Genomic DNA, 23,787 nt, shown 5'->3' with positions numbered 1-23,787 from the left:
TAAACTGCATGGAGACAGGGACTAGATCTTCTATTTCATTCATTTGACATCCAGTGGAGTGCCTGAGCATAATAGGTATTTTTTGAGAGAACACTCCCATATCTGAACATATTTTTAAAGACTTAAACATATGTATATAGTATATATATAATATATACTATATATTATATTGTAAGTATAATAAGTAATATAGTATATATACTATGTACTAATGTACTATATATAACATATACTATGTATACACCATATATATGTTATATATAGTACATTAGTATATGTAATGTACAACATATGTACATATACTAATGCACTATATATAACATATATATACAGCACATACTGTATATACTATATATCTATATATACTCTACATAGAGTATATATACCATTTGTAGTACATGTATATCTATATATTCTCTCTGTGTAATCTATATATACTCAATGTACTATATATGGTATATATAGTACATTGTATATATACGTGTATATATAATACATTGTGGTGCATATATATATACATAGAGAGAGAGAGAGAGAGTACATTGTGCAGAAGGAAAATAAAGCATGAAGTTTAGAAAACCAAATTAGGAGAAAATATTAACTGATTTCATGATTGTGATGAACTGGCATTTCTCAGATATTTTATGGCATTTCTACCACACATGTTTATATGCAAAGGTCCCGATAAAAATGGTTTAAGTCTCACATAAGTAAGTTTTCTCCAGCTTCTAATTGTCAGTTATGAGATTTCTGTGTAGTGAAAACTAATTAATGTTTAAAAGCACTGTTTAGTCATTTAGTCAGTCAGCTAATATTTATTAAGGCACTGCAGTGGCCAGATACAATGTTAGGAATAGGTATGCACTGGTAATCAAAAAGGAATGATTCCTGTTTTCATGGAACTTGCAGTTTAGGAAGAGCGATAAACATTAAAAAAACAAATACCTAACTATTAATCACATTAAGCTATTTAAAAAGCTCAAAGGGGATATTTTGAATGATGTTAACAGGAGGGTCCTCCTTTAAAGTGGATTGCTAGGAAAATCATGTCTGAAAAGAGTGTGATATGTTAGCTGAGATCTGATGGACAAGAAGGAACCAATGGCGTGAGGCGTGTGTGTGCAGTGTGTGTTACATGTATATAGGAGCGGAAGAGAAGGGCATTGCAGTGTGTAGGTTAAAATGCAAAAAGGTGAATAACTCATACAGCTAACCCATAGTATACAAACAGAAGGTAACTAGAATTGATAAATAGCCCATGTGGCTAACCCATGGTATATAAGAGAAAGTAACTAGAGAACAGACGGAGGAAGGGGCTGGAGTCAAGTTATACAGATCATTGTAGGCTGTCTTAAAGATTTAGGATTGTATTTTTTTCCAAGCAAAATACAAAATCATTAGTGGTTTTAAGCAGAGACATCATAGGATTGAAAGTACAGTGAATTCTTAGTATTTGCAGATTTTATATTTGCAAATTCACCTACTTACTAAGATTTATTTATAACACCAAAATGTGCCCAAAACTTGTGGCACCTTCACAGTCATGGAGCAGTGAAAAATTTGAATCACCCAGTCAGTGCACATATCCGCAGCTGAGACCTGACAAGGTGATGCCCTGTCTTCCTGCTTCGGCCCTCAAACTGTAAACAAGTGCCCTTTTTATGGTCCATTTAGTGCCATGTTTTCAAAACTTTTAGTTAGATGTGGGGTTAATTCACTTATTCTTTTGACATATAGTTAATAGGCTTTCAATGACTGTTAAATCATTATCTGTCAGAAAATGCCTTATTCACCAACTTGTAATATTAATACTAATCATCCTATAAAAGCAAACTTTCTAACCTTATCATCATCCAGAGAGCCTCAAAAAGATATGCCCCTCCCACCACCATCAAGCTGAAGGATGCTTTCATTTTCATAGTAGAATATTAAAATACTTAATGCTAGCTGCAATTTGGATATTTATGACATTCCCATCTTTTATATTTTTCAGTTATTTTATTTATTTGTTTATTTTCCTTCTTTTGGTAGGCTGTCACTCTGTCACCCAGGCTGGAGTGCAGTAGTGCAATTATGGCTCACTGCAGCCTTGACCTCTTGGGCTCAAGCAATCCTCCCACCTCAGCCTCTTGAGTAGCTAGAACTACAGGTATGCACCACCACACCTGGCTTATTTATTTACTTATAGAGGCAGGGTCTCTGTGTGTTTCCCAGGCTGGTCTTGAATTCCTGAGTTCTAGTGATACTTCCACCTCAGCCTCCCAAAGTGTTGGAATTACAGGTGTGAGCCGCCTTTCCTGGCCAATGAGTTATTTTTAATCAATTTAATTAAAATGTTATTACTTTATCAGAGGTATTTTTAAGAAGAAAGTAGTCATTGGTGAACCTTTCTGCAACTAAGCGTAAGGCTTTAATTCACTTCAGATGAATTCCAAGAGCTTTCCCATATAAAGATTAAGCAATTGCGCAGTGATCTGAGATGGCGCCACTGCATTCCAGTCTGGCAACAGAGCAAGTCTCCATCTCAAAAAAAATAATAAAATAAAATAAAAAAGAAAAACACATTAAGCAAATTAATCAAAACATATCACTTTAGCAAAGTACTTTCTTTAGAAGTTGATATGGTTTGGCTGTGTCCCCACCCTCATCTCATCTTGAATTGTAGTTCCCAAAATCCCCATGTGTTCATGGGAGGACCCAGAGGGAGGTAATTGAATCATGAGGGTGGTTACCCCCATGCTGCTGTTCTCACAAGATCTGATGGTTTTATAAGGGGCTCTTCTCCCTTTGCTTGGCACTTCTAACTGTTGCTGCCTTGTAAAGAAGGACATGTTTGCTTCCCCTTCCACAATGATTATATGTTTCCTGAAGCCTTCCCAGCCATGCAGAACTGAGAGTCAATTAAACCACTTTCCTTTATGAATTACCCAATCTTGGGTTTGTCTTTATTAGCAGCATGAGAACGGACTAATACAGAAGTATATACCATAGCAGAGACACACATAAACATATTGTATCATACTCATTCATTACCTACTCAAATCGTTACCCTTTTCTTGTTAGCAGCAGTTCAGTACTGTTCACGTAATCTCCTCCACATGTCTGTGTTCTTGGGAAAGACAATTCTGTCACCAGCCCCAGAAGTTTGGAACTTGAACCACTTTAGTCAATAATGATCATTTCATCCCCTGTGCTAGGGACTGACTTGGGAAAAGTCATGTGATGCAGCTCTGGCCAAAGAACCTTGAGTCTGTTGTGATAACTTCAGAGAAAGATTTTCCAGATGACAAGAAACACGTGGAAAGAAGTATGTCTCTGAATGTGGGGTTAAGTGAGCCAGTTGTGCCAGGAGATATCTAAGCCATCTTGCAACTACAGCAATTTAAGCGTGAGGATAAATGGCAATGCCCTGAGGAAATACATTAAAAATCTAGGTACATGATGCCACGGTTGAATGACTGAATTAACCAACCTACAGAGGAAATTGTATCTGCAGCCTATTGTTTTTGGCGTTTATGACATTTTGGGTTGAGTCTTCTGTAACTTGTAGTAAAAAGCATCTTAATATGAACCACCATTAAGGAGTTTATTATTTCATACTTCATCAGTTATAAGATGCATATATTTGTACATTTTAATATCTCTAAAAAGGAAATACATTTACAATTGATGGCACCTCAGCTTCAATGAACTAAAAAATTATTTCTATGGTAAGTTTAATATTCAGTATTAAAATATACAAAAGCATATGTTAAACAAAGGTATCCTGATGACATTCTAAAGTATCTAGCCATTGGTAGAACCTAAGGCAATCAGTATTAACCTCATACAAAATGAGATAATCCATCACCCATTATATTAGTTACAAAAATGAATATAGGGTGTGAACTGTAGTCATGGACTCAAGATGAAACAGTCAAGATTATAAAATCTTTTTATTCTCCTCAAATATATTGTTATATATAGTTAGCATCCTTTCTACTAGAAAAAAAATAGTTTCTTACTTTGAAAATATGTAGTCATGTCTGATTAATTGAACATAAATTGAATTGAATGCCAACCATGAATATTGCGAAGCAGGATGTTTTCACTGGACATAAGGGATGTAATATATGAACTCAACATTTTAGGCAAGATAAAAATGCAGACAAGTAACTATAACACATGGCCATGTTTTTAGTCATGGTGTTAACTGCTACCAGAACATCAGTGAAGTAAAAATTGATACTTTTCTGGGGTATTAGGAAGTCTTAAAGGAGAATAATGATTTGATCTCAGTTTTGAAGGATGCATATAATTTAGACAAGTCAAGATTCAATGGGCTAAGAATACTCGGACAAAATCATAGAATCTGCAATGACCAGAGTGTTTTCCAGAACCAGTGAGGCCTCAAACTAAGATGTTAAAAATGTTGAAATAATGGGAAATAGAGTTGACAGGTAAGCAAGTTTAGATGCATTTTCACGACCAACTTCTTTCTCTCAGGTTTTCTGGAAAGACTTGGTGATGAAGTTCTAATCTTTGACTTCTGAAGATTGAAATCCTTCATAAGCAAGAACTGACCTTCAACTTTCTCTAATAGGCTTCCTTACAGTTTTCCCAAGTAACTTAGGACAGCATAGTGAAGAACAAGAAAGCAAATTGTACCTAAACACTCATAGGAACTTTAGTTAAAATAAAAATCAAAACAGTTCACTTATTTTACGTGCCAGCACTGTGCTAAGCATTTTACATATTTCAGCTAATGTTCAAAGCAACTTTATGACATAGACAGGAGCATTTTGTTTGTGAGAAAGCTGAGTTTAAGTACCTTGCCCAAGGTCAAACAACTAGTTAACAAGAGCTAGAATTTTACTACAGTCTCACTCCCAAAGTTAAATTTATATCCAGTATATTTTATGACTACAAATCACTTTTCAAACACGAATTTAAATAGATGGGATTAGCTCTTTGGTTTCATTCTGAAAGGGGGATTTGAAGGCATTATTTTCTGTCTTTTAGTTTATTTGTTCTTTATGCAAAGTACTTTCTGCTTTAGAACGCTATTTGCATCAAACCATATGAAGAATGTTCATGAGGAACACCCAGTATTTATTACTAGGAAATAACCTATAATTACCTACTTTATGGAAAAAATTACTGAATAGCTGTCTAAAAATTGGTCAATCCTAACTGATCAACTGGCTAGTGATTGTCTATCAGCCTAAGTATTTATCATTCCCTTGGGTCAAATTTCATTCCATAAAGAATAGAGGGCTAGGCCTAATTGGAGAATAAATCTCAGGCATGCATCATGAGAAATATAGATTTGATTTTATTTTCTACACATAACTTGTATGGAGGTGCCTTAAACTTCAGAAAAAATTTGGAGTTCTACACACTAAAGTGCAAATAAAATAGGAAAATATAAACCCTTCCCTTTTTTTCTTTCAAACAATTTAAAATTCAAGTCATGTGCTTTTTTGATTTTTTAAAAAAGATAGACCAGTCTACAGCTCCAAAGGCCACAAAATGCCATAGAAATAAAAATGGATGGCTAACCTTTGAGAAAGTTCTAACCTGGCCACAATCATTCTTCCGACCTTCATCAGTTTAATACTTGTATAACAGTTTTGTCATTCCTTTATTTGGAGTACTTTTACATATTATGTAATGGGCTAAAAATCTTTTCTTGACCAAACAGTATTTAATGGAGCAATACAAAACAGATATGTCTTCCTATAATATGATTATTTGATTAGTAAAATATAAATTTTGAAAAGGCCAACTGTCAGAAGAAGAAATTGGATTTAAGACACTAAACCAAATCAACCCACACACTGATACTTATTTTCACATTTAGAAGGGAAAATTCACTAATACCTGATTATTTTCCAAGTCAAAGAAGAGCTTTAGATTCATGTTATAATTAACTTTATGTCATGATTCATTGCAAACTATAGTTTCTCTGCAATTTAATTGTAATTAATTTTCTTCTTATTAATCTTTGGAAAATGGCTTTTGTTTCTGTCCCCCATTTAATTTATGTAATGATTGTCCATTGACTTCAGAATTAACTTTGAGTGTGGCAAATTAAAATGAGGCTGTAGTAATGTGTGTAGAGATATTTGTAATGTCTGTTTCTGCCTGAAGCTATGTCATATAAATTAGAAACCATCCTAGATGACAGAAAAATCAACTACTAGGATATATATATTTTGTATATATGAAAATTTTGAAAAGGCTAATTGTCAGAAGATAAGACTTCTCTTATCCATATATATATGCCATAGCAATATTTGCTGAAAACTCCAAAACAATTTCACTTTGAAAGGAACAATTCTCAGCTCAACTGAAAGTACAGCAAAGGGAAAAAGAAAAACAGAAGGTGATTTGAAAAGATACATGTAGTTGGTCATGAGCAGAATAAAAACTATTTAAGTAAGTACCATATATATATATATTTTTTTTGGTGTTAAAGTGACAGTGGACCCTAGCCATATCAAGATTTTTAAATTTTAAATAATATGTTTATAAATAATAAAGCTATACTGAAATCTCTAATTTTAATCCAAACCCACATAGATCTTCTCTGCCTTCCTTCATTAAATATGTATATCTTCTTTATCTCGAGGTAAGAAGCTTTGCACTCAACAATATCAATCTATTTACTCATTTGCTCCATCCTGCAATATAGGGCAACAAACCTACTAAATAAAAGTCGAGATTGCTTTATGGTTCCATGTCAAGAATGTGGGTGTCTGGATAATGTAAAATACATTAGGCTGAAAATGTTGCCAAACAGGCAGATTTCATCAGAAATAGATCTGTAGAGAACATACAGTTCTTTTTCGCTCCTGATTCATTTTCTTATCCAAACCCCCGCCCCCCCCAAAAAAAAACAGGGAAATATATTTTTCCCTCTTAGTGGTTTTGGATTGTTTGCTATCTTTCTGCTAATACCGACTTAATGAAGAAAGTTAAAAATTGAAAAAATATAGTATGGTTATTTATTCCTGTGTCTCTTTGGATGTAGTATTAAATAATCTGTGAGATGCTAATAGGAAAATTATTTCACAACCAAATACATATAGTAAATATTCAATTAAACATCTTTATAGCCACAGCAAAGACTCTTGGTGTTCTTAACATATTAGCATGCTAATAAGGTGGGGGAGAGAATGGAAAGGTGTACAAAGTCTCTTGATCCTAAAACCCATTACTCAGGTAGTTTTCTTCAAAACACAAAGCAATTATCACGGTGTATGTTTTCACATTTGCACAGTGATTTCTTTATCTTTAATATCTTTAAAATATATACCAGTTGCAGACTGGTCTATATAATTTTTTAAAGTCATGTCTTTAACCTGCCCCAATAAATGCTCCAGGAAGGAAAGGACTATGTGTATTTTTCCTCATTATTTTATTTCCAGTACCCAGCATAGTGCAGGTCACATAGATGCCATTGGTTTAATTACAGTTTGGGGTCACCAGGGCTCAGGTCTCCATAATCCAAATTTATCTACTCTCTTTTGTGTGTGTGTGTGTGTGTGTGTGTGTGTATGTGCGCGTGCATCAGTTTTTTTATTTATAATGTTTGCTTTTAAAAATATATTGTCCTGTGAATTTTAACAAACGTATACACTGTGTAGGCATCACCACAATTAAGATGTAGAATATTTCCATTACACTGAAAAGTTTTCTTATGCTCTTTTATAATCAGACCCACCCCTCCCCTTTGTTCCCTCTAGATAATCAACTGCTGACTGATTTCTGTCTCTATCAGTTTACCTTTTCTGGAATGACATATAAATTGAACCGTACAGTATGTAACTTTTTGAGTCTGGCATCTTTCTTCTAGCATTATGCATTTGAGACTCATCCATGTTGCTGCATATATCTGGAGTTTATTTCTTTTTATTGCTAGTAGTATGCCATATATGAATGTACCACAATTTGTTTTTCCCTTTTCCACCTGATGATGTTTGAAATGTGTCCAGATTTTTTGAATAATGAGTAAAGCTGCTATAAATATGTGTGTACAGGTTTTATGTGACCTTGCATCTTTATTTCTTTTGATTGAATATTTAAGAGTGGAACAACTGGGTCTTATGAGAAGTATATGCTAATGTTTTAAAATACTAAATTACCAAATCATTTTCTGATGCAGTTGTACCCTTTTGTGTTCCGACCAGCCATATGTAAAAGTTCTAGTTGCTTTATGTCCTTGCCATCATTTGCTATCATCAAACTTTTTAAACCATTATGAATATTCATATGAATATATAAAACATGATAATAGGTGTGTGGTGGTATCTCACTGTGACTTGGATTTTCATTCCTCTACTAACGTAATTTTGAGTAACGTTTGATGTGCTTATTTTCTGTCTGCCTCAATTCTTTGATGAAGTGTCCATTTTACTTTGTTGCCCATTTTAAAAAATGTAGCTTATTGTTGCATTATTATTGAGATTGAGAGTTCTTTACATATTCTGGCAAAAAGTTCTTTGTCATATATGTGTTTTGCAAATACTTTCTCCCAGTCTGTGGTTTGTCTCTTCATTTCCTTAACAGTGTACACTGTGTTTTTGACCCCAAATGACTTTTTTAGCCTGAGGTTCTGTTGTGAATTAGAGAGAATAAACTAAAATCCTTCACATGAAAGTGGCCTTTGTGTATCAGTACACATTTCACTTGAATTCAATTTAAGGTCTATGAGAGTAAATTTTTAGGAGACAGAGTTGAGATAATTGCTTCTGCAGTCATTCTTCCTATTTGGAAACTTGGCTTGTGGTACCATTCAATAAAAACTCTGTTGTATATCTAACTTCTACCCAAAACATAGACTATGTGGCCAATCTTTAAAGATACAAACTTTGAAGATGAACCTATTTAGCTTTCAGGGTTCATCTTGATTCACAGCCACCAGCAGGATTTCTCTAGAATGGTGAAAAATAAAAGATAAGCCAGCTAGTGGATTTAATAATTCTCATTTTTAAATCCATTGACTGCGTATAAATACTTGTGAGAATTCACAAGATCTATTATCACTAGACTAGGTAAACATAACAAAAAGGTGGAGGATGGAGGCATGGGTCTGGAGCTAAACTCTCTAAACTTTATGGGACTTTGGTGGCAAACTGTCAGGCTTCCATCTTCATTATATTAATTGTAAGCAGTAAAGGCCTATATTTTGCTAAAAATATATATTCAATCGAGTGAGGTGGTGATCTGTCATATCATGAATTTTATAGGTTTCAGATTTATTAGTGTGGGAAGTTTTATTTGTTCTGTGAAAATTACTTGCATAGGGCACATGGTATAGAAGAAAATGCTCCAGGATCTAACAATCTAGGTCACTATTATCTACCACTAATATTTGGAGTCTACCATAAATTGGACATAAGGGAAGTAAAAATAGCCTCTCTGAGTTACATTGTATATCCAACAGAGGATGAATTGGAGCAGAGATATGTAATGATTCCTTAGAGGGGAAAAATGTCTTCTCAGATATGATTTTCCAGTAACAATATTGAATACGAGCATACCTAATCAACCAGAAGAGAAAATCGGTCATCTCGTAATGTCTAAGAGATAGGAAGATTTCAACAGAGGAGCTTTGGTGTAAAAGCCCCATTGGCAAGGCCAAAACTTTTCTTAACAAGGATGAACTGGACATATTTGGCCTAAAGTTATTAAACTTTAAAATCATTTAAATAATTTTATCTTGTTTTGATTTTGAGGTCAGCCTATGGGCAGATAATTTATTCATCACATAGATGAGAGTTCCAGTGCATACAACTGTTTTATTTCTCATCATGAATTAATAAATTTACACTCTACTTTCATACATGAATTAGGCCAACATGAGCTCATCCTAAAAAAGTTCCTCTATGGATTTATTCTCTTCCGTCATAATTTTATTGCTCTAACTGTACAATACCCTCTGAGCCATTGTTTTATTAACATTTTTCTTTAAATTAACTCACCGCTTTTTTAAACTGAGCCTCAGATTAAAGATTAATATCTGAGGTCAGTGAACTAGTTATGTTATTTCCCTAAGATGCATTAGAATAAATTACTACAGAAATAAAAATTGTTCGTGCATGGATCAAAAATTACCTTGCATGCCACACTTTGTAAACACTGCTTTGTACCTTGGCAATTTACAAATGTAGTGCCACTCTGTGAGAAGCCAGCTGACCTTTTGTGGTGACACCAGCTCATTAAGTGCTTTTTGCATTTGAAAATTATGTACTAAATAATTACATGACTAGCTGTATCACACAATTGGTCTCTCTGGGCATCTTTTTCTTGATACATAAAATTAAGTACTTTCCAACTCTAAATGTTATAGCACTAGAAAAAACTATATGTGACATAACTAGAAAGAACAGGGAAGAGAATACAGACAATATTTGACCTTAGAGAATTGAATTAACCTTTCTAACCTCCATGTTCTATCAGTAAAATAGGTATACTAGTGTAATTAGCATCTCTGGGTTGTTGTAAGAATTAAATGAGATTAGATGCACAAAATACCCTTACCACAATGCATGGAATGTAGGCATGTTGGTTAGTTATGCAGAAGATAAGGGAGTAGAGGAACCAGTTAAACAACATCCTGAAGAAACAACCAAACAGGTTTGATCTCTTCATAAAGTGAATGTCATCTTTAAAAAATATATGAAGAGCCAGGCATGGTGGCTCACGCCTGTGATCCCAGCACTTTGGGAGGCTGCGGCAGGCAGATCACAAAGTCAGGAGTTTGAGACCAGCCTGACCAACATGATGAAACACCGTCTCTACTAAAAATAAAAAAAATTTAGCCAGGCATGGTGGCACGCACCTGTAATCCCAGCTACTTAGGAGGCTGAGGCAGGAGAATCAATTGAACCCGGGAGGCAGAGGTTGCAGTGAGCCAAGATTGCGCCATTACACTCCAGCCTGGGTGACAGAGCAAGACTTCATCTCAGAAAATATAAATAAAAAATTAAAAAATGTATGAAGAAGCTCATTGTTCTAGATTATGAGTGATATTAAAAACTTGACATCCAAATACAAGATGTCATCATTATTTAAATGCAAGTTCTACAGAAATTGATGAATGACAATTGGGAAATAATTGGAGACATCATTTGGGTAATCACTGGATACTTTTAATAGATTATATTTGACAATTGTTAATTTGATTAGATACAGAAATGGCTATACAGGATGATGTTCTTGGTTTTAAGCATGAGGTGCTGAAGGATTTTGGAGTGAAGTATCATGATATCTACAGTTTACATTGAAATTATTCAGCAAAATAAAAAAACCTAGATAGATTGAAATAATCAGCAAATAGGTCAAAATGTTAATAATTTTAATCAAGATGGGTGTATGGGTGCTTATTGTACCAAATTTTATAATTTTCTGTATATTTGAAAATTACCATCATACAAACTTTGAACGAATGATCCCAATGCACTGATAAGAAACAGATTCCAAGAAATACTGTAGAACAAATAAAGCGTAATGCCAAGTAGTGCACAGAATAATCCCATTATGTACAACTTTCTTGCTCCTTACTCTTTCCTTCATTCCTGCCTTCTTTCCTTTCCTTCCTATGTTCAAAGAATAAAAAAGAAACTGTCAATCATGGTTTATTTTTCAGAAAAGAAACTAGGATTGGGGCTAAAGAAAAAGGGATTTTACTTTACATTTAACTTTGCTCAATACTATTTGAATTTTTTTTACCATATTCCTATATTGTTTTAACTCTTTGTTAATGTTTAAATAAAAGTCACAGCCAACCATTTTAAAGTTATTTATTATTAGCTGTTTAGCCAAAATTATTATTGTTTCTCTGAACAAGACTCTTCCCTTGAATAGGTCAGGTTCTCAAACCAATGATTTTGTGCAGAGTTCCTGCTGAAGACACTGATTTGACCTAAAGAAAAAAAGGCTTATCAGGATACAGATACCTGGAGAAGAAAAAAGTTTGCCACACACACCTGCCATTGATATGAATAGAAGAAATATTCAGATACCTGCTCCTTAGATTCTACAGTCTACCTTTTTTAAAAATCCAGATTCATGTTAGAGCTTTTTAAAATTTTTGTCTAGCAGGTTAACCCAATAAATAAATATTTTATGGGGTTTTCTGCTGGAAACTGGAAAACCTGTTAGACAAATTCCAAAAGAGCTCTAACAATAATCTGGATTTAAAAAATTTTTTGACTAATCTGGATTTTTAATTAATAAAGTACAGATTGTTTAAATAGTCATGTCCACCTTCATAATGTAATTTTAAAAATTTTTCTTGGAATATATTTTTCGTAGTTGTCTGAACTGAATAGTAGTTTTTCAAAATAAGATAGCTACAAATATTAGCTTTCTTTCCTCTCTCTCTCTTACTTACCTCTCGTTTTCTTTTTTTAAAAAAACGTAATCTCTTTTTATTATTGCATGCAGGTTTGTTACATAGGTATACATGTGCCATTTTGGTTTGCTGCACTCATCAACCCATCATCTACATTAGGTACTTCTGCTAATGCTATCCCTCCCCTAGCTCCCCACCCCCTGACAGGCCCCCGTGTGTGATGTTCCCCTCCCTGTGTTCACATGTTCTCATTGTTCAGCTCCCACTTATGAGTGAGAACATGTGGTTTTTGGTTTTCTGTTCTTGGGTTAGTTTGCTGAGAATGGTGGTTTCCAGCTTCATTCATGTCCCTGAAAAGGACATGAACTCATCCATTTTTTATGGCTGCAAAGTATTCAATGTTGTATATGTGTCACATTTTCTTTATCCAGTCTATCATTTATGGGCATTTGGGATGGTTCTAAGTCTTTGCTGTTGTGAACAGTGCTGCAATAAACATACGTGTGCATGTGTCTTTATAATAGAATGATTTATAGTCCTTTGGGCATATACCAAGTAATGGGATAGCTGGGTCAAATGGAATTTCTGGTTCTAGATCCTTGAAGAATTGTCACACTGTCTTCCACAATGTTAGAATTAATTTACACTCCCACCAACAGTGTAAAAACATTCTTATTTCTCCACATCCTCTCCAGCATCTGTTGTTTCCTGACTTTTTAATAATCACCATTCTAACTGGCGTGAGATGGTATCTCCTTGTGGTTTTGATTTGCATTTCTCTAATGACCAGTGATGATGAGCTTTTTTTCATATGTTTGTTGGCCACATAAATGTCTTCTTTGGAGAAGTGTCTGTTCATATACTTTGCCCACTGTTTGATGGGGTTGTTTGTTTTTTTCTTGTAAATTTGTGTAAGTTCCTTGTAGATTCTGGATATTAGCCTTTGTCAGATGGATAGATTGCAAAAATTTTCTCCCATTCTGTAGGTTGCCTATTCACTCTGATGATCGTTTCTTTTGCTGTGCAGAAGCTCTCTAGTTTAATTAGATCCCATTTGTCAATTTTGGCTTTTGTTGCCATTGCTTTTGGTGTTTTAGTCATGAAGTCTTTGCCCATGCCTATGTCCTGTATGGTTATTGCCTAGGTTTTCTTCTAGGGGTTTTATGGTTTTAGGTCTTACATTTAAGTCTTTAATCCATCTTGAGTTAATCTGAAACTGGAAGGGGTCCAGTTTCAGTTTTCTGCATATGACTAGCCAGTTTTCCAAACACCATTTATTAAATAGGGAATCTTTTCCCCATTGCTTAAAAGTGACAGGGACAATGGAACCAAGTTGGAAAACAGTTTTTAGGATATTTTCCAGGAGAACTTCCTCAACCTAGCAAGACAGGCCAACATTCAAATTCAGGAAATACAGAGAACACCACAAAGATACTCCTTGAGAAGAACAACCCCAAGACACATTATCATCAGATTCACCAAGGTTGAAATGAAAGAAAAAATTTAAGGGCACCTAGAGAGAAAGGTCGGGTTACCCACAAAGGGAAGACCATCAGATAAACAGCAGATCTCTTTGCAGAAACTCTGCAAGCCAGAAGAGAGTGGGAGCCAATATTCAACATTCTTAAAGAATTTTCAGCCCAGAATTTCATATCCATCCAAACTAAGCTTCATAAGTGAAGGAGAAATAAAATCCTTTACATACAAGCAAAGAGAGATTGTCACCACTAGGCCTGCCTTACAAGAGCTCCTGAAGAAAGCGCTAACTATAAAAAAGAAAAACTAGTGCCAGCCACTGCAAAAGCATACCAAATTGTAAAGACAATTGACACTATGAAGAAACTGCATCAAGTAATGGGCAAAACAACCAGCTAGCATCATAATGACAGAATCAAAGTCACACATAACAATATGAACCTTAAATATGAATGGGTTAAATGTCCCAATAAAAAGACACAGACTGGCAACTTGAATAAAGAGTCAAGACCCATGGGTGTGCTATATTCAGGAGACCCATCTCACATGCAAAGACACACATAGGCTCAAAGTAAAGGGTTGGAGGAATATTTACCAAGCAAATGGAGAGTAAAAATAAGTAGGGGTTGCAATCCTAGTCTCTGGTAAAAGAGACTTTAAACCAACAAAGATCAAAAAAGACAAAGAAGGGCGTTACAGGGATCAATGCAACAAAAAGAGCTAACTATCCTAAATATATATGCACTCACTACAGGAGCACCAAAATTCATAAAGCAAATCCTTAGATACCTAAAAAGAGACTTAGACTCCCACAGAATAATAGTGGGAGACTTTAACACCCAACTGTTAATATTAGACAGCTCAATAAGACAGAAAATTAGCAAGGATATTTAGGACTTCAACTCAGCTCTGGACCAAGCAGACCTAATGGACATCTACAGAACTCTCTACCCCAAATCAACAGAATATACATTCTTCTCAGCACCACGTCACACTTATTCTAAAATTGACCACATAATTGGAAGTAAAACACTCCTCAGCAAATGCAAAAGAATGGAAATCATGACAAACAGTCTCTCAGACCACAGTGCGGTCAAATTAGAACTCAGGATTAAAAAGCTAACTCAAAACCGCACAACTACATCGCAACTGAACAGTCTGCTCCTGAATGATGACTGGGTAAATAACAAAATTAAGGCAGAAATAAATAAGTTCTTTGAAAACAATGAGAACAAAGACACAATGTACCAAAATCTCTGGGACACAGCTAAAGCAGTGTTTAGAGGAAAACTGATAGCATTAAATGCCCACAAGAGAAAATGGGAAAGAACTAAAATTGATACACTAACACTACAATTAAAAGAACTAGAGAAACAAGAGCTAACAAATTCAAAAGCTAGCAGTAGACAAGAAATAACTAAGATGAGAGTAGAACTGAAGGAGGTAGAGACACAAAAAACCCTTCAAAAAAAAATCAGTGAATCCAGGAGCTGGTTTTTTGAAAAGATCAACAAAATAGATAGACTGCTAGTCAAACTAATAAAAAAGAAAAGAGAGAAGAATCAAATAGACACAATAAAAAATTATAAAGGAGATATCACCAGTGATATCTACTATCAGAGAATACTATAAACACCTCTACGCAAATAAACTAGAAAATCTAGAAGAAATGGATAAATTCCTGGACACATACACCCTCCCAAGACAAAACCAGGAAGAAGTTGAATCCCTGAATAGATCAATAACACCTTCTGAAACGGAGGCAGTTATTAATAGGCTACCAACCAAAAAGAGCCCCAGACCACATGGATTCACAGCCAAATTCTACCAGAGGTACAAAAAGAAGCTGGTACTATTCCTTCTAAAACTATTCCAAACAGTAGAAAAAGAGAGAATCCCCCCTAACTCATTTCATGAGGCCAGCATCATCCTGATACCAAAACCTGTCAGAGACACAACAAAAAAAGAAAATTTCAGCCTAATATCTCTGATGAACATTGATGTGAAAATCCTCAATAAAATATTGGCAAGCTGAATCCAGCAGCACATCAAAAAGCTTATCCACCACAATCAAGTCAGCTTCATCCCTGGGATGCAAGGCTGGTTCAACATACGCAAATCAATAAATGTAACTCATCACATAAACAGAACCAATGACAAAAACCACATGATTATCTCAATAGATGCAGAAAAGGCCTTTGATAAAATTCAACACCCCTTCATGCTAAAAGCTCTCAATAAACTAGGTATTGATGGAAGCTATCTCTAATAAGAGCTATTTATGATAAATCCACAGCCAATATCATACCGAATGGGCAAAAGCTGGAAGGATTCCCTTTGAAAACCAGCACAAGACAAGGATACCCTCTCCTACCAATCCTATTCAACATAGTATTGGAAGTTCTGGCCTGGGCAATAAGGCAAGAGAAAGGAATAAAGTGTATTCAAATAGGAAGAAAGGAAGTCAAATTGTTTCTGTTTGCATATGGCATGATTGTGTATTTAAAAGCCCCCATTGTCTCAGCCCAAAATCTCCTTAAGCTGTTAACCAACTTCAGCAAAGTCTCAGAATACAAAATTGTTGTGCAAAAATCAAAAGCATTCCTATACACCAATAGTAGACAGAGAGCCAAATAATGAATGAACTCCCATTCACAATTGCTACAAAGAAAATAAAACACCTAGGAGTACAGCTTACAAGGGATGCGAAGGACCTCTTCAAGGAAAACTACAAACCACTGCTCAAGGAAATAAGAGAGATCACAAACACATGGAAAAACATTATATGCTCATAGATAGGAAGAATCAATATCGTGAAAATAGCCATACTGCCTAAAGTAATTTATAGATTCAATGTTATCCTCATCAAGCACCATTTACTCTCTTCACAGAATTAGGAAAAAAAAAAACTACTTTAAATTTCATATGGAACCAAAAAGAACCCGTGTAGCCAAGACAATCCTAAGGAAAAAGAACAAAGCTGAAGACATTACACTACCTGACTTCAAACTATACTGCAAGCCTACAGTAATCAAAACAACATGGTACTGATACCAAAACAGATATATAGACCAATGGAACAGAACAGAGGCCTCAAAAATAATGCCACACAGCTACAACCATCTAATCTTTCACAAACCTGACAAAAACTTATCTCTCCTTTTTTAAAGATATTAAAAAAGAAATTGAACTAAGAAGTAATGGGCAGATTAAAAGCCACTTTGTTGGCAGCTGAGGAGATTAAGATTCTCAAAGCAATATTAAATTTTCATCACTGGTTCTTCTCCTGCCTGGCAGGAGAGTGTGGCAGGGCAGGAGCAGAGTACCTTCTGATAACGGTGAAATGAAGAGAATTAGTCCACCCCCACCTAGAATTTAGAAGACCCTCTCTTCACCATGCTGAAGACATGCTCTGTATCAAGGTAGGCACTCAGTAGTATGCCACTATGGCTGTTCCCAGCTACTCTGATTAGTTAGTGCCCTTGCTATTCCAGTTTGTTAGATATTTTGGCTCTCACCCATGTCTGCAGGAATATGTATGGGGAGCATACTCAGACACCAACTCCTATTCAGAATCAAGATGGATTCCTCTTGCTTTCACTTCTACTTTGTGGTGCATATATATGGTGCTTAAGTGAAAGCACAGGTAGGTGCCTGTATCTGTTGTTTTGTTGATGCATAATATTTGTACATGTTTATGGGGCACATGTGATATTTTGTTACACGCATAGAGCATGTCATGATCAAGTCAGAGTATTTGCAGTATCCATCACCTCAAGTACTTCTCATTTCTATGTGTAGGGAAGGTTTTAAGTCCTCTTTTCTAGCTAATTTGAAATATACAATACATTGTTGTTAACTATAGCCACCCTTCTCTGCTATTGAACATTAGAATGCATTCCTTCTAACTGTATGCTTGTACTCATTAAGCAACTTCTCTTAATCCCCCTTTCCATCTCACACCCTTTCTAGTCTTTGGTTACCATCATTCCACTCTCTGTCTTCATAAGATCAACTTTTTCAGCTTCCACATGTGACTGGGAATATGCAATATTTGTCCTTCTGGGCCAGGCTTATTTCAGCTAGCATAATCACCATCCATGTTGCTGAAAATGACATGATTTCACTCTTTTTTTTTCTTTTGGATACCTCCGCCTTTGACTCATTTCTGGTTTGCATGCCTCACCTCTCTGAAATCTCTGCCTACAGTTGCTGGGCCAATAATAGAAACAAATTACAGAATAAATCAGTAGTGGCAATAGTGAACAAAGCAGGAAGTCAGAATCAGCAAAGCTGCTGCTTTTGTCAACCTTTGGCAAGTATTTGTCACACATAGGACACCATATAATACTTCTTTGGATATAGAATAAAAGCAATAAGTGGCATATTTGAAAATTCTAGCCCTGTAGATATGCTATCGAAGTGGGCCCATGGATAGAGCAACCTAATGAATTTTAGTTAATCAATTTGAAAATTAAGCTCAGAGATTCGTAATTTCATAAATATTTCAATAAAATTTAACTAAAATGTGTTTTAGGCTATTGTATGATATCGAAACATTTTCACCATACAATAGCACAGCTAAAACAAAATAGCATTAGCATGGTAGTCATATTTCGTAAATGAAAGCACAGTTTAATGATGTGACATTGTATGAACTTAAAGCAAAACGGATTTTTCAGTGATCTTGTTTAAAGCAAGCTGTCATGCCCTTTGGCTTCCCATAGTCAGCAATCTGCCATGTTTCATGTGTCACTGTACCACGCAGTGAGATTTGTGTTTGAAATTTCTTAAGTCAGAGAGAGGGAACTAAAAGAGGGAACACATACTTGAGTGGCTCAAGGAATGATCTGGTTGTTAGAGCTCAGAATAGGAAATTTTAGCCTAACAATATGCAAAATGTTAGTGTTATAAAAACTGAGACTTACTTTTTTGAACAATAAATTTGATATTAACACTGTATTCATTAAGTTGTATGATTCTGTTGTGTTTTTGTGCCTTCATTAAGAAAGAGGGGGTTAGGCTATATTCACAGGCAAATAAGAAAAAATTTAAATAGAATCTTACTGATAGTTTTCAAGTCTTTCTTGACTATCAAGCTTTTAACATTAATAGAGTCCATTAATACAGTAAAAAGTACACCAATTTAGGATTCTAGTTGCAACTCTGCCATTGATTAGCCATGTAAACTTGGGCAAATTATTTTCTGGTCCTTAATTTCCTGCTTTAACAATTCTGTTCTATCATTCTGTGATTGATTTTTAATTCCATGGGCCTGCCTATGGTGAGAGCAAGGAGTATGCTTAGTTAATACTTTCACAAGTTTGAACTTCTAATTAAGATGCAAGTTGTACATATGCTTAAAAGTGATTAGAGGTAAAAAGCCACAGGAGCTCAAATAAGAAGTATGCCCGTTATCTCCCCTTCTGGGACATACGTTGTCTCCAGAAGAAATAAAAAATAGAAAGTTACTATTTTTTATGTCATGATCAAGTCAGAGTATTTGCAGTATCCATCACCTCAAGTACTTCTCATTTCTATGTGTAGGGAAGGTTTTAAGTCCTCTTTTCTAGCTAATTTGATGATAAACCATCATGGGTCATTAAGATATAGAAAGTTACATGATGTAAGCTATGAAGGATCATTGTTTGTAAAATCCAGCCTAAGAAATATCATGTTGCAAATTTGACTATTTCCACAGTACCCTAATAGGCGTCTGCTTCCTGGTTTACCTATGAGTTCAGAATTAATCTACATTTTGGTAATGAGTTTGTATTCTTAATCTGAATGTTGGAGCTTATAGAAATCATTTATTTTTTTAAATATCCAGTAACAAACCTGTAAAGATACTTCAGTCAAAGCAGAAACACATTAAGGAAAGAAAGCCCATTGTTTTCCGTAACTTCTTCACAACTTTCATTATGCTATGTACCTTAATTTAATCCAGAAACTATATAATAAGTGATTACTAGAGACTTAGATAGACAGAGATACAGAGATGGGCAATATTATGGCAAATCAGCTTCCCTATAGCATATACTCCTGCAAATAAAGTAACCATGAAGCACCAATACACTAAAAAAAAATCTTTCCTTTGGTCTATCTATGTGTACATAATGTATCTATCATTCCACAGATCCAAATAACAAAGCCATTGCTGCCATTGTTGATCAAAAGAAATAATTAAGTTGACATTCAAATCATTGAAGTATTAACTGGCCCCTGAATCTGGTTAGCACCCTAATTCCATACTTCCTTGATGTCAAATCCCAAAGACCCAACCAGGAGAAATGATGTTACTTGTGAAAGTGGATGACAGAAAATTTCTTTTCAGGTTATCTGAGAGGAATTGTAATTTAAGATGCTAAGAAAGTTTTTTAAGATTACATGATGGATTTGAATATTATTCGTCAGCACTGCTACAGGCAGTAGTTTTGTATAATATGATGTTCCAAATAACATCTCTGTAGATAATATTCTTTTGATCTAAGCAGTATGTTGTGAGATGTGCCAAGCAATTATAAAATATTTACTGACTATAGAAGATACTTTTTCTCCCTTAGAAAAAATTTGATCTTGCCTCTTCCCACTCCTATGAATGCTGCCTAAGGCTGTCACCTCAAGTATAGCCTCAGAATTAGGAAAGTGGGAGCAATATAACACATCATTCACCTTAACAGTAGTCCTCAGAGCCAGCCCCATGCAATGGAGTTTCCCTTAGAGCACACAGTGTTTTTGACAGACCTGTTGTAAGTATTAATGATAACAGGTTACCTGTGTTTTTTTCTTTTCTACTGTCATGAAAGGCCTTGGAATATATATATTTTTTGTATGGTTTTTATTTTTAAACTATCAGCTGCCTTGCTATCTAAAATTTTAATAAACCATGTCAAAAAGTCTGTAATTCACTTGTTTTACTGTAAGTTTGATTTTTCCCCCCTTAGAATCAACTCGGCACATTAGCTGAGTTGATATTGTGCAGACCAGAAGACATAAACTAGTGGACTTGGACCAGGACAATCACATGTCCATGTTCGTTTCACTCTGAACAGTTCTATCCAAAACATTGAATTAGATGCCAACACTTTAAAAAAGGAGGCAGATTTCACATGAAAATTCTTGACTTCTGGCTTTTCTTTATTATGCCCCAGTCTTCTCATTCCAAAGCTTAGAACTGACTCATGGTGTTCATTTCCATTCCAGCCGGGTCTCTGTAGGCTTTTGAGCTGTGGATCTTCAATCTAGACAGACAGAGCTATCATCCCATAAATGAACATTTGGGATAAACTATTGGCTTAACATTTCATAAAGTTTTATATATTGAGCTCAACAGTGGTCTGAATATCCTTGGAACATTATACTTGACCTTTCTATCTATTCAAACCCTACCGTACCCTATCTAGAAAAGCATTTCAAAATAAATCTCTTTTGTTAACCTCTTCCTAATCCTAAACTAATAAACAGTAATTGAAAAATTTACGTAAGGCTTAAAATATAGACATTAAGAAATACAGGCTGGGAGTGGTGGCTCACGCGTGTAATCCTAGCACTTTGAGAGGCCGAGACAGGTGGATCACGAGATCAGGAGTTCAAGACGAGCCTGGCCAACATGGTGAAACCCCGTCTCTACTAAAAATACAAAAAATTAGCTGGGCATGGTGGCACGTGCCTGTAATTCCAGCTACTCAGGAGGCTGAGGCAGGAGAATTGCCTGAACCCAGGAGGTGGAGGTTGCGGTGAGTCGAGATCGCACCATTGCACTCCAGACTGGGTAACAAGAGCGAAACTCCGCCTCAAAAAAAAAAAATACAAAAATTAGCTGGGTGTGGTGGCACGTGCCTGTAATCCTAGCTACTCGGGAGGCTGAGCAGGAGAATTGCTTGAACCCAAGAGGCAGAGATTGCAGTGAGCTGAGATTGTTCCATTGCACTCCAGCCTGGGAAACAAAGCAAGATTCCATCTCAAAAAAAAAAAAAGAGAAGAAATACAAAGTATGCTGTTAAAGTGCTTATGGTTCAGCAGGAAAGACAGTTACCTGAAAGAATAACTACAATTAGCACTATTTTAATAACTTCTATCTGTTTTGAATATTCTAAGTACTAGGCATAGTAACGTTGTGCATGTCTGTACCTGATATCTCTAATTTCTCACTTTCCATTTTCCCTTCAAACCACTTCAGTCACTCTAGGTGCTTCACTGCTGTACTGAAACAGCTCCGTTTAAGACCACCAACGTTATCCATCTTCCTAAATCCAGCAGTCAGGCTTCATGACCAGGGGCAAGTTATTACTATTTTCTTCCACAGTTTTCTCATTTATACAGTTGTGACTGTAGCATTACTTACCATACGGGTATTGTGCACACTGAATGGGATAATCTGTGTAAACCCTTAAAACAATGTTTTACAGATAATACAGGTATAACACATGTTAGCTGCTATTATTTTTATTACATAATCACTGCTTGTTTTTGCAGTGCATTTGACACAGTTAGGCATTCCATTCTTCTTGAAGTGCTGTCTTTTCTTGGCTTGCCTTTCATGACATATTGCAGTCTCCTGGTTTCCCTATAATGGGACCGACCTTGGTTTTCTCTGCAGGCTCCTTCTCTTGTCAGCCCTGCAAATAATGGAGTGCTCCAGAGCTCGGTGCTGGGCCCCCTTCTTATTCCTGTCTATGCTTTCTCCATAGTAATCATAGAATTAAGGGCCATCTGTGTTCTTATGAATATTCAACTTCTATCTCCATCCTTGACTTTCCCTAAGCTTTAGGCTTGCATAGCCAAGTGCCTTCTCAACGTATCTATCAGGCATCTTCCATTGGAACTCCTAGTTTTCTTCCACATCCGTTTCGTCTATTTTGACTCTTTGTCCAGAGGATCTGTTCTCCATAAACTAGCACAATGATTGTTTTTAAGTAGCAGATCACTCAGTCCATCCCTGTTGGTTGACAGATAGCTGTGAGCACCATCTAGTTTGCTGACATCCCTTCGGTTGTATGATGGCTGCTTACTCTCACTGCAGACTTGTTGAGACAGAGTTCAACAACAATCACAATTTTCAGCTACTCCCTGGGTTTATCACTCACTACTCAAGTTCTAGAATAAAAAAAGGTGATAACCACCAAAGATTTTTTTACCATCAGGGGGCTCCAGCCAGGGATTTTATTTTGCCCTAGAAGATAGTTAACCTAAAGTAATATCTTAGTTTGTATTCATGTGCCATAAAACCAGCCAGTATAAAAAGTAAAAATTTTGGACTATAAAACCAGTTGTTTTGTCCTTGTTCAATGGACTATTTAGTTGAAATAATTTTATTTTCTGATTCGTTTATTGGATTAGTGCTGTGTGACTACAGGCTATCAGAAGATAAAACATCTCAAACTTATCCTCTTGAGATCTCCATTCAAATCTCTGCTCAAATGTTACCCTTTTAGGAAAGGTCCTGACCTGGTCTCAAATGGTGCCTTATCACTCACTGCTCACTCAGGAGAAGAGTAAGGCTAAATATAGCCTATAACCTGCCTTATTTTTCTTCTCACATATTATATATTTACTTGTTGAGTTGTTATGGTCGTTGTTATTGATATCTGTCTCCCTCTTCAAGAATATAAACTTTGCAAAAAGAGAGGCTTCATATTTTGTGCTCCTTCTGTATTCACAGCACTTAAAACATTGACTAATGTAATATTAGGCATCCAATAATCAGAAATTTATAAGTGAATGAATTCTATTAATGTGTAAAATGTATAAAAATGTATATATTTTTAGGCCGGGCGCGGTGGCTCACGCCTGTAATCCCAGCACTTTGGGAGGCCGAGGCGAGTGGATCACGAGGTCAAGAGATTGAGACCATCCTGGTCAACATGGTGAAACCCCGTCTCTACTAAAAATACAAAAAATTAGCTGGGCATGGTGGCGCGTGCCTGTAATCCCAGCTACTCAGGAGGCTGAGGCAGGAGAATTGCCTG

The 23,787-nt window shown here is 35.6% G+C and overlaps 1 protein-coding gene and 1 non-coding gene across 3 annotated transcripts in view; one reads left to right on the top strand and one right to left on the bottom strand.

Annotated features, from left to right (window-relative positions):
* Positions 1–23,787, top strand: part of B3GALT1 (beta-1,3-galactosyltransferase 1) — a 571,010-nt gene that overhangs the window by 340,569 nt on the left and 206,654 nt on the right. The window lies entirely within an intron of this gene.
* LOC135277105 (U7 small nuclear RNA) lies at positions 12,116–12,177 on the bottom strand. Its single transcript, XR_010344706.1, has one exon. It is a non-coding gene; the product is annotated as a U7 small nuclear RNA (small nuclear RNA).

This window comes from Aotus nancymaae, unplaced genomic scaffold (genome assembly GCF_030222135.1).
Source record: "Aotus nancymaae isolate 86718 unplaced genomic scaffold, 86718_ANA_hifiasm-v0.15.2.pri h1tg000029l, whole genome shotgun sequence".
Taxonomy (NCBI): domain Eukaryota; kingdom Metazoa; phylum Chordata; class Mammalia; order Primates; family Aotidae; genus Aotus; species Aotus nancymaae.
This window is presented reverse-complemented; position numbering and strand designations above follow the sequence as displayed.